This window comes from Eumetopias jubatus, unplaced genomic scaffold, assembly GCF_037043125.1.
Source record: "Eumetopias jubatus isolate StellerSeaLion01/CBP00866 unplaced genomic scaffold, mEumJub1_p1.0 scaffold_15, whole genome shotgun sequence".
Taxonomy (NCBI): domain Eukaryota; kingdom Metazoa; phylum Chordata; class Mammalia; order Carnivora; family Otariidae; genus Eumetopias; species Eumetopias jubatus.
Genome location: NW_028274821.1, coordinates 9,337,900 through 9,350,057, shown reverse-complemented (window position 1 = coordinate 9,350,057; position 12,158 = coordinate 9,337,900).

Below are 12,158 nucleotides of genomic sequence, written 5' to 3'. Positions count from 1 at the left end.
CCTCTTAAGGAAATAAGAAATCGCTTTGACTGAATGTTTTGTGCTCCCACATTGGATTCCAGCCCTTGTTCTAATCAGCTCTGTATTTAAAGGGAGATGACAACTTGTAAACATTGTTAAATATTTAATTTTTAAAAGTTTTCTCAGTGAAGTCCCGCCTTCCCTCTGAGGCAGGTACTATCAGGATTCCTCCTTTACAAAGGAGGAATATACAATTCGCCTTTGCGTCTGTACAGTCCCCCCAAGGGCACGAACGGAAGGAGTGGAGATTCACATCCCGGGCCAGGGACTCCAGAGCTGGTGAGCGATACTGCTCGTTATGGGTGGGAGATGCGTGGGGTCCCATGGTCTTCTCTTCCCCTCTTGAGCACAGGCACTGCAATTCCTGTTGGCAGATTCATCCCCTCCAGAGGTTGTGAGCCCCTCGGGTTTATCTTAAACATTTGTTCTCCAGAGCCTGACACCTCTAAAATGCGTGGTAGATGTTTGCTGAGTGAGTTAAAAAATAAAGTAACCAAGGGGCACCTGGATGACTCAGTCGGTGAAGCGGCTGCCTTCGGCTCGGGTCATGATCCCCAGGTCCTGGGATCGAGCCCCACGTCCAGCTCCCTGCTCAGTGGAGAGCCTGCTTCTCCCTCTCCCTTTACCTGCCGCCCTGCCTACTTGTGCTCTCTCTCTCTATCTCTCTGTCAAATAAATAAATAAAATCTTAAAAAAAAAAAAAAAGTAACCAAAAGGCAGAGAATGTCACAGCACTTGAAGGAAGATGAGCAGAGAATAAGATTCAAGACAGGAAAGAATTAAGCCTCTGGTATGAAAACAGGAGATGGAAAGAGGCAGGGAGTCAATGAAAGAAAGGAGAAAGATTTGTCTTGATGCGTTCGGCCCCTCTTGTTGGGCACGTGGCCGTAAAGGGGGTGGGCGGGGCGCCTGTGTCGTCTGTTGACCTTCCTGGTTATGCTAAAAGGGCCATGTCACGGGGATCACAGTTCTGGGTGTCCTCCTCACTAGCTGTCTAGTTTGGCTGTCCCCTTTGGGCTTCAGGATCTCAGTCTGTATAGTGAGAAAACCTGATCGACGCGTCCCTGTAGCCTCGGAGAAAACCAGGGGCGTATGAGAGTATTATAAAGTGGCTGTGAGCATTTTACAGATATGACCATGTGAATAACGGCTATTACATAAAAATGGTGCATCACTGAGTGCTTTCTGTGAACCATATGTATATTCCTGCCCATTTTTATGAGGGCAGAGATAGTGGTTCAAAACATTGCATAACATGCCCAAGCTCACGCAGCTAGTAAGTGGCTGAGCAGGGATTTGAATTCAGGTCGGTCTGTCTCTAAAGTTCGCACAAAGGCACGTCAGGGACTCCGTGCCACTCCATTCTCCTCAGCAAATATCCCTCACAGGAACCTGCTATCATTTGGACTCAGAAAGACCTAATGACCACCCAGCTCCTGTGTGCCGTCCTGGCCTGCCCGGTGATGACTAGTCCCCAGGGAGGAGGTCCTCACCCCCGCCCCCCCGCCCCCAGCCCCCAGCCCGGGACCATTGCGAAACACTGGGCAACGCCCCCGCCGCCAGGCCTCCCCAGCGGCAGCCGAGCCTGCTGGTGTTTTAGACCAGTAGCAGACCGAGGCAGGATGAGCAAACTGTTCCCTAGAAACCAACTCTTCTGCTCCTCTCCCTTGTACATCTTGAAGCCAAATCCCCTCGTTAATTCAGAGGAAGCGTCATGTGATGCCACCATCTCTGCGGCTGTCATTTGCCCATTCACTCACTACATATTGGCAAAAAAAAAATATCCTTCTGTCTGGATGCCATCAGATCTTTTTTTTTTTGCTGTGTCTCTGTCTCCTCCCTTCCAAATTTAAAATTTGCTTCCATTATGGTATCAAAGACATCAATAGAAATTCAATATAAAACGTAAGAGCTTTTAAATGAATCCTCCTTTGGCTTTGATCATTACCTTCTAAGTGTCTTTAAATAAACTCCCTGAAGACCATACATAACCGTAGTCCTTTAAAAATGGTTGTACCATATATATGTGTACATATGTATGTATAAATTTATAAATGCTAAATGTATGTGTAAATGTATGTATACCTGCATGAAGATATATATGTTAGTCACACACACACAAAGTTTATCCTATTTTTTGAGGGAGGGAACCTGGGCCAATCACTTGCCCATTTGCTGTCACATAAATTCCACCCATCTTGTTCTGCTCTGCTATGTTTTTTAAGGAGATGAGAACTTGTAAATATTTTTAAATATTTATTTTGTAAATACTTAAAATGTTCATTTGTACCCACACTGTTTTATCTGTTGGGCCTAGAACAAAAAGCTAAGGGCCTCATCTTGGGATATCTTGGGATATGAGGTTTAGAGGAGCTCAGCCCCATTTTCTGAAGTATCCACAGCCGACTCTATTAAATTTACCTTTGGAGTGAAGATGACTGAAGCTTCTAGCTACTAGACAGGTTTGAGAAGGGTAACTAATTTGTAGAACAGAATGGAGTCTGAATTATGCAGGGTTCAATCAGGCAAACAGAATCCACACCGGGTCATTCAGTGGAGGGGATTTAATATGAGGAACTGTTTACAAAGGCGTTTAAAGAGTCAAGGGAGCAAACAGTGAGGCGACTGGAAATCGGGGACTGTAAGAAACCACTCTCATCCCTGGGGCTGGACGGACAAAGAGAGGAGCCTGCCGGTGGAAGCTGCCCATTCGCTCACTACATATTGGCAAAAAAAAAAAAGTGGGGACCAGCAGAGAGGGTGGCCTGCAGGTTGCTGGAGCTACAAAGTGGGCACAGCCATGCCCATAGATGCTACCAGAAGCTCAGAGAGAGAAGGGGAGAAATACCCTGTCTTCTCCCCTCCTCGCAATCTCCAGTCTCCTGCCAGAACCTTCCCTTGAGCAAACCTAGACAAAATCAAGGAAGCCTGCGAAGCCTATTTTGCAAGGATCAGAACCTTGATCAGAGCAGGGCTGGCAAGTTGAGGGAATGTAGCCAAGAGGAAGTGGAAAATGACTAGCCCCTGATTTCAGTGCTCAAAAACTAGTTAAGACCTATCTTAATACATGTGATATGTATCTAGATATGGATACCGGTGTATATATTGCATAAGCATACAGTCTCTCTGTGTAGGCTGCTTGTCCATGTGACTTCCAGCACCTTCCCTCAGGAGGAAGCATACTGAACTCAGAATGCAAGTGCACGACTTGCTTTGACCGATGGGACACGAGCGGAAGAGATGTGTGCTGTGTCTGAGCAGAAGCAAAGGGGCCGTCCTTGGTGCCCCCATGTTTTCTCTTCCTCTGCCACAAGATCTGTGATAGCTCAGCTGAGATCATGAGCCAGTATCATTTATCACCCAAGCCCAGGACACTTTATTTATTAGACTTTGTTTCAAATTCAGAATTGAACCAATTGAAATTCAATTGAAATTCACGTTGTTTTACATACAGAGGTACTTCACCTGAAGAGATGTTGGAGTTTGAAGGAAAACATCATTTGAATCATACTGTTTAAAAATAAGTAGATTCTAGGTTTCCCAACTTTTTGGATACCAGAGGCAAAGAGAGGAAGAGCTCAACAATGGGGTAAAGGCAAAATGGTGAAGGCCTCAAAACACAGAGTTCCCAAGGTCACACAGTCAGCTCTAGCTTTGAGATGAATAATAGTAGTTGGGAATTTTCTAGAAACAATCTTAAAAAAGAATTTCTTTTTGAAGAATAAGCCTGGTCATGTCACCCTCTTGCTTATAAACCTCCCCTGACTCCCTTTTTTAACCCAAGCTTCCCAGAAGATAAAGAACAGACTCCTTGGCTTGGCATAAAATCTAATCCCAGTTTATCTGTCCGGCTCTGTTTCTGCCCAACACACCATATACTCCAGAAGCTTAACTTCTCACTGTGATTCTCTTGCTGTTCCTGAGTTTCATGCCTGTTACATGCTCTTTGGTTACATCCAGAATTTCCTCTCTCTGTCTACTCCTCTACCTTCCTTTTGGCAAAATCTTACTCATCTTTCAAGTCTGGGCTCAAATGTCTCCTTTTCTGTGAAGCCTTCCAAAATGAGCACTCCCTGGGGCACCTGGCTGGCTCAGTAGGTAGAGCATATGACTCTTAATCTCAGGGTCATGAGTTTAAGCTCCACGTTGGGCCTAGAGCTTACTTTAAACAACAACAACAAAAAAATGAGCACTCCCCATCCTGCCCACTGTAGCCTTTGTCATGGCCCATTATAATTAATCTGTCAACTATCTCCTCCACTTGACCATAGCTCCCCTAGGACTACGTCTTCTTCATTTTTATAGGCCAGTCATCTATTATGGAGTCCAGTGTATTCTAGGCCCTCTCTAAATATCTGTTGAATAAATGAGTAAATGAATGAAGAATTTCCCTATTTACCTTCACCGGCTGCTTAAAAACCATGGACATCCCTAGAATCCGTTGGGATTTCTAGATACTCCCATGTTAAATTCCAGACATTTACCTAAGCTAACTATAGATATAATACTGTGTGATACTACACATAGTTGAGTTTCATCTGTTTCATGTAGAGTACTTAGAACCATTTAAATTGAGAGTTAGATGACGCTCACCCCCTTCAGAGAAAGAGGTGTGCTGGAGAGAAAGAAGTTAAGCTAGAACACCATGCTGTTAGCAGTCCTGCATCTAACCTTGTACTCATTTTTTCCACTACACTTGGCTGTGCCTGGGGAGAAGGTTGATTATGTGAATATTCACAAAAAAGAGAATAGAGAAAATAAAACATAGGAAAATAATCATGCTTGATAATAATCAAATAAATGCAAATTAACTTTCATTTGTATCATTTTACACCTGTTAAATTAAAAAAAAACAAAAAACAAAAAACAGTGAACCAGTCCAAGGCTACAGTCGAACTAGATCCTTGTATACTTCTAAAGGCATTGTAAATTGGTACAGCCTTTTTGGAAAGTAATAAGAAAATATAGAGCAAGAATCATAATGTTCACACTGTGTTGACTCTGTATCTAAAGTACTAGGAATTAATTCTGTGAAATATTTTAGCAGTACTAAAAACTCTTTGTAAGTGTTTATTGCAGCACTACTTTGAGGACAGCCTCCATACCCAGTGAGATGGGATGGCGTATTAAGGCAATGAAAAATTTTGCTGCCATCAGACAAAATAATTATGCATCCTACATATAAATGTTGAATATATACAATACAAATTGGATATAGTGGAAATCAAAATACTATGTGCATAATGATAGCAACTCCATAAAAGCATTCTTACAGAAAAGCATCAGAAGGCAATTTTTAAAAAGTTGTGATGGGTTAGGTTTATGGTTTTTCTATTTTTATCAACATTTTTTAATGTTGCTATGACATATGTTCTCTAATAAGAAACAGGTGGAAAGTAAATACACTCACCAGTGGGAATTGGAAGGGTACAAAGGGACTGAGCAAAGCAGGCGAATCATAGATGTTTTTGCGCCGAGCATCCCTTACCCTGCCGTGGTGGGAATGGAAAGGGAAGTCAAGAAGCGTGTCCTCTGCGGGAAATCTGTTTAATTTGCAGGAAATAGAGGATGAGGGGAGATTTGCTGAAGAAATCTCACTTGATTTTGTTAAGATTTTGATCAGCTGCCTTCATGGGTCTCAGTGAGACCGCCGCTTTTCTTGGATCTCTGCTGTCCACTCGTCATGTCAACTTGTTTATCAAGAGACCACGACGTGCCAGGCGCCAGTCCTTTGAAACTTTACATATTCATGTCGTTGAATCCTCCTAACAATCCGGCAGTGTGCCTACTGTAATACTTTCTACATTTCACAAGGGCAGATTCTGGGACACAAGGCCTGCCTGCAAATCCCTTTCTGTTGAGTCATACCGTAGGCCAGACTGATCCACTGACAAGCAAGCGTTCTCATTACCCAAAGACAGCTGGAAAGGAGCCAGACCACTTGTCCTCCTGCTACCGGCCCAGTACTCAACTGGGCACTTTGCATATGTGATCTCAGTAATCCATAACATGGGTTGGGTAGATAGCATAGCCCCCATTTGAACTTCAAAGCTCCAGTAGCAGGGTCAAAGGTAACTAAGGTGTTCCTAGGCTAAGCCCAAAGCCTGGAGAGGCCTTGTATTTCAGCTCCCTTGCAGTTGCTCTCAACAAAGGAGCGATTAGCATTTGGGGCAGAATCCATCTTTGTGCGGGACTGCTTGACAGATTGTAAGACATTCCGTATTCCTGGCCCTGGTCACTACAGGCTAGGAGCATCACTACCCAGTGTTGTGACAACCACAAATGCTCCCACACTTCCAAACACTCTCTGGGCTGGGAGGATGCACCTCCACTTGAGAAACATTAAGAGACTCATACTCATTCCATCAAGAAATGTTCATCAAGTGCCTTCTCCATGCCAGGCACTCTGCTGACACAAGAGGCATTTAGTGGGGAAGAATGACATGTAAAGTGGTGCCATAAGATGCAATAAATGTGACAACAGACCAGTGTGCTGTGAGCACAGACAGGAAAATGTGTCTAACTGCCTGGAGCATCCAGGCCAAGCTTGGTGACCTGTCATTAAGAAGTGACTCCAAGGAGAGTTCCAGATCGGCTATTCAAAGACCTCCATTGAAATGGTCAACCTGAATCTTTTTTTTTTTTTTTTTTAAAGTAGGCTCCACATCCAGCATGGAGCCCAAAGTTGGGCCTGAACTCTAGACTCTGACATCAAGACCTGAGCTGAGATCAAGAGTCCAATGCTTAACCGACTGAGCCACACAGGCGCCCTCCCCCCCCACAAATGTTCAACCTGAATCTTTATTATTATTTCACTTCAGGCTCCTTGCTTATTCCCACTAAGAAGTAATTTCTTCATATGAAAAATGAAAGCCAGGAACACATGGGTGGCTCCATCGATTAAGTGCCAGGCTCCTGGTTTCAGCTCAGGTTATGATCTCATGGGTTGTGGGATCGAGCCCCAGCTCAGGCTCTGCGCTCAGCAGGGAGTCTGCTTGAGATTCTCCCCTCCCTCTGCCCCTCCCCCCACTCGTGCATGCATACATGCTCTCTCTCTGTAAAATAAATAAATAAAAATACAGTCTTAAAAAAGAAAGAAAAGAAAAATGAAAACCCTAATAATATCTACCCTCTGTACCTCACAGAGTCAGTTCGAGAGAAAGCACTGTGGTGTGCTATGCACGTCAAGTGACGTAGGAGGGATTCAAGTTTGAGCCTAATTTGTATTCTCAGCTGGGAATCAGGCATGTCTGGAAATGTCCACTGACTTGGGGGAGGGGGTGGGCAGGCAGCCTACTGGCATCTATTTTTGAGAAGTTGGTTTCCCTGGATTCTCATCTGAGCCCTGTGGAGAGAGGTTGTCTGCAGACGTTGAGGAGACTGTTGTCATGAGGGGCTCAGTGAGACGCAAGGATTCCAGAGCGAGGCTACGAGTTGGGGACTGGGGCAGGAAACCCTCTCTCTCTCTCTCTGCCCTAAACACAGCCTGTCTTAGCTCCATGAGGACTGCTGAGTCCCCGGTTCTGCCCTAGCCCTGGCAGCAGCAACAGTGAGGAGATGCCTGCCTTTGAATGACTTCACGGGCAGGAAACATGCACCAGAAGGGCCTGGAGCAAAAGCTGAAAAGGCGGCCGACACAGGAGATAAGCCCGGCGTTACCCCCCAAATGCTCACTGAGATGAGATACCAGGAGAGGGTATTAACCAGTGAAATGTGATTCATGAACCGGGACTGTGGCCTCATTTGCATCCACAAGCTGGAGAACTTGGGTCACTGTTACTTACCGCAGTAATAACACACGTGTCCCTGGCAGGAGGAGAGACCGTGGCCATCCCAGTGAGCACTGCCTGCCTCCCTAGGCCCTCGGGCCGCCAGGACAGGGGGGGCCCTGAGATGGAGGCCCACTGCCCTGGAAACCCGTGTTTGCAATTGTCCTTCCTCTCGGTGGGCAGAGTCTAGAAGAGCACAGTTTCCCCCCAAACCACCTCATTCTTAGCGGAAGTACAATGACTGTGGGGTGTTTCTTGAAAGTGGCAGTGCCCGGAAATTCATTTGTGACTCTGTGAGTTTTGTAGTTCCATGCTCCCAGCGACTCCTGGACAGCTCGTGGTGCTAACAGGCCGTGGTGGTGGAATCTCATCTCCTTCCGGGCCCTTCCCAGATGTTGTAAGAGCTGGTCCGCGATAAATTAGCTTTCAAGCTGACTGGGTGATGGAAGGACTCCCACTTTCCCTGCTGTGAACCTGCTTTTCCTCTGGCAGCAGTCTGCATTTTCCCAAGATGGAGACCACAGTCTCTCCAGATACCCCACTTGGTCTTCTTACAGTGTGGCCTTGCCGTTTCTCTCGCGGAATTGGTGGGGTCTGGGCCACCTTCTCTTGAGTCGGGGTGGGTCTCTGTGAATGTGTTAAATAGAGAGTATGGTAAGTGGAGAGCTACATGACTTCTGAGGCCAGGGCATCAAAATGCCATGCATTTCTGCTTCTCCCCCTCGGAACAGCAGGTCCTGATAGCCAGTCTCTATGTTCTGAAGCAGCCGTGAGGAGTCCCTTGTGGAGAGAAACTAAAGCTTCCAGCCTCCAGTCCAGTTGAACTTCTAGACAAAGGCCAGCCCTGATTAGCCAGCCATGAGAGGGGAGCCTCCAGAAAGTGAGTCCTCCAGATTTTGTCGCCGTCATTTCTTCCTGATGTTAACATACTGTTGTGTCTGCGTCCTGGCTGCTTATGCTAAGGTCTGCCTTTGGTCTGCGCCATTTTGTTTTATTATAAAACAGGCCTATTGGCTTCCTAAATCATACTGGTTTGAACTTTAGAATTGGCATCCGCAAAAGATTCGATTTGGTTCATTCGTTGTGGCCCTTCTTGAGGGAAAGTAGCAGAACTTGAGAAATGCAAGATGATACTTTGATGCCCATATTCTGAACACCTTTTTGAAATTATCAAAGACTGAAAGAGTTGGGCATTTCTCTAAAAGTCCTACAGCCCAGGACTGCAAAAAGGTCCCTTGTGTTGGGGGAGACAGAAGCCGGTGGGATTTTTTTATTAATCCTCTGAGTCCTCTTCTCTTTCCACTTCATTTAGTGCGAGCCTCAGAAAGATATGTCCTTGGCTTGCACTCATGTAAAACAAACACTCCTCTCAATGATTTCCCCAATTTTAGGTTTGTGAAGAAGGGGGAGAAAAAGGAAGGTCTGCTGTTACATTAATTTCACTTATTCTCACCTCATTTCTAAACCAAGTTATTCCTGCTGCATCTCTACCAGCCATTTTCCTCTGCAACCTCTGGGTTTCCTGCAGAGAGAGGACAATGGGCAAGTTAAGTGAGAGAAATGATTTACAAGGCTTTTTTCCCTTTGCTCTAATTTACGGGAAAATCGTCCTTGTGTGGAAAGACAAGCTAAAGCCCCACATCACTGAGGGATTCATCATGATGGGGGAGAAATGAATAAAAGGGATATATTTTATATTAGTAATACCAAATACATCTGATGATAATAGTTCACTTGTTTCTCGGATATGAGTAAAAATTCCCTGTTTTTAAAAACTGAAAGAATATTTGCCTTTATTTCAGATGGTACTTCCCTCCAGTTCTTTTGCAAGTGTTAATTTGTCTCTGTTTCAGCGAGGGTTGTATTCCACTGCATAAAATAGAAAACCAAAATAAGAAGAGCTTTAAAACCACAAGGTTCTATTCTTTCATGTGAAAGACGCCCAGAAATGAGCTGTCCAGGGCTGGTAGGGCAGCAGCACAAAGACGCAAGACCCCTCCTATCTTTCTGCTTTACCATTCCTAGCATGTAGTTTCCGTCCTCAAGCTGGCTGCTGGGGCTCCGGCATCCCGTGTGGGATCCTGGCAATCAGAAAAGGGAAGGGGAAAGTAAAACCCATACAGCACCCAGCTGAGTCACCTCCCTTTAAAAGGCATCCCTGGAAATGCCACACGATGGTCTGTCTGCATTTCAGTGGCCAGCACATATTCGTGGGATCACCCCTAGCTGCAAAGGAAGCTGGAAAAACATTAGCACCAGAGCATACAGAGGTCCCCCCCTTGCCCAGTTCCCTCCAGTGTTTCTTGTCTGCACGACATGATTGAAGACCGAACGATAGCTTCCCTCTGTTGTCCTGGTCCCATGAGCAAGCAGAGTTCTGTGCTAGAATTTTAAACTCTGTGGAGTGATGACCCCCACACCACGTTCACCGTCCCTTTCCCAGGCCCCAATATGCGGCCAGAACACATTGCCACAGCCACACATTTTAGGAGTCCTCTTTCTCATTAAAGAGGACAGTGAGTTTGGGATCCATAACCAGCAATCTGACAAATATCATTAATGTCTGATAACTCATTCATCGTATATATTATACTTCAATCTAATCCAATTGAATAATTATTTTTGGAGTACCTCCTCTGTTCCGACTCCCAGGCAAGCACGATGAAGAGTGTGGGAAAATGGTGTCATGTAGTAATTAGTTACCCTCAAGGAGCTTGCAACGTTAGTAAAGAATTCTTTTTTTTTTTTTAAGAATTTATTTGTTTAGGGCGCCTGGGTGGCTCAGATGGTTAAGCATCTGCCTTCGGCTCAGGTCATGATCCCGGGATCCTGGGATTGAGTCCCGCATCAGGCTCCCTGCTCCTTGGGAGCCTGCTTCTCCCTCTGCTTCTCTCTCTCTCTCTCTCCCTCTGTCTCTCATGAATAAATAAATAAAATCTTTAAAAAAAAAGAATTTATTTGTTTATTTGACAGAGAGATAGAGAGCACAAGTAGGCAGAGCGGCAGGCAGAGGGAGAGGGAGAAGCAGACTCCCTGCGGAGCAGGGAGCCCGATGTGGGGCTCGATCCCAGGATCCCGAGATCATGACCTGAGCCGAAGGCAGACGCTTAACCGACTGAGCCACACCCAGGCGCCCCGTTAGTAAAGAATTCTAATAAAAAATGCATGAGACAGGGAACAATAGATGAGAGCCAGAATCAGGTCCTTCCATCACATAGTGCAGAGAATAAGTGTTGGAGGAAACAGAAGGGAGGGTTTCCTAGGAGCTGTGATGCTAATGTTTTCCTGAAGGAGATAGAACCTACCGTGGGAGTTGAATATGGTGGACACGTGTGATAGTTCATTTTATGTGTCAGCTCGACTGGACCCCAGGATGCCCAGGTATTTGCTAAACCTTCTAGGTGTGTCTCTGAGAGTTTTTCTACTGATTCAGCGGTTGAATCGCAGCCCGAGTAAAGCAGAGTGACCTCCCCCATGTGAGCGGGCCCCATCCAGTCCTCTGAAGGCCTGAACAGCGCGAAAAGGCTGAGTAGGAGAAAACTCTCTCTCTCTCTCTCTCTCTCTCTCTCTCTCTCTCTCTCTGCCTGACTGTTTCCAAGCTGGGACATTGATCTTCTCCTGCCTCTGGACTCAGACTTGGTCTGGAACCTACACCATCAGCTGTCCTGGTTCTCAGGCCCCTGGTCTTGGACTAGAACCGTATCAGCCTCTCCCGACTCTCCAGCTTGCTCACTGTAACCTCAGGACTCCTCAGTCTCCACAACTGCATCTTGTGTAGAATCCTGATGCAACAAGTATGCAACAACACTTGTAGCACCTTGAGCACATCCAAGTCCCAGGCATAGCAACAGGCACAGGAATGCAAAGACGAAAAATGCATCCCTCTTCCGGAAGTGACTCATGGACTGCCACCGAAAGAGAGGAGGGAGGGCGGGCTGGGACAATACCCTGTGGAAATGCCATGATAGGCAGACGCAGAGTGCGGAGGGAACACAGGGAGGGAAGGAGAGGGGTTGCGGGGGGGAGAGTCTCAGGAGGACAGGGAATGGGTGTCTCAGAAGGCTCCCCAACAAGGGCTGGTGGCCATGTGGGGGTGTTAGGGTAGACTTGACGGAGGGTGTTTTCGGTTTGGTTTGGGTTTGGGGGGCAGTGCTGATAGAGACATTGAGAGTACTGGCGAGAGGGAGGGTAGCGGGTGAAAAGAGAAGGCAGGGGAAGGAACTCGGAGCTCATGGGAGGGGCTTAGCCCACATTCAGAAGAAGCAGTGTAGACAAGGCTCTCGGGCACGGGACTAAAAGGCGCCCTCCAGATTCCACCCGTTTAGCAATTCTAGATTCCCAGTGTGGAAGAGGAGGCATAGAATCCAG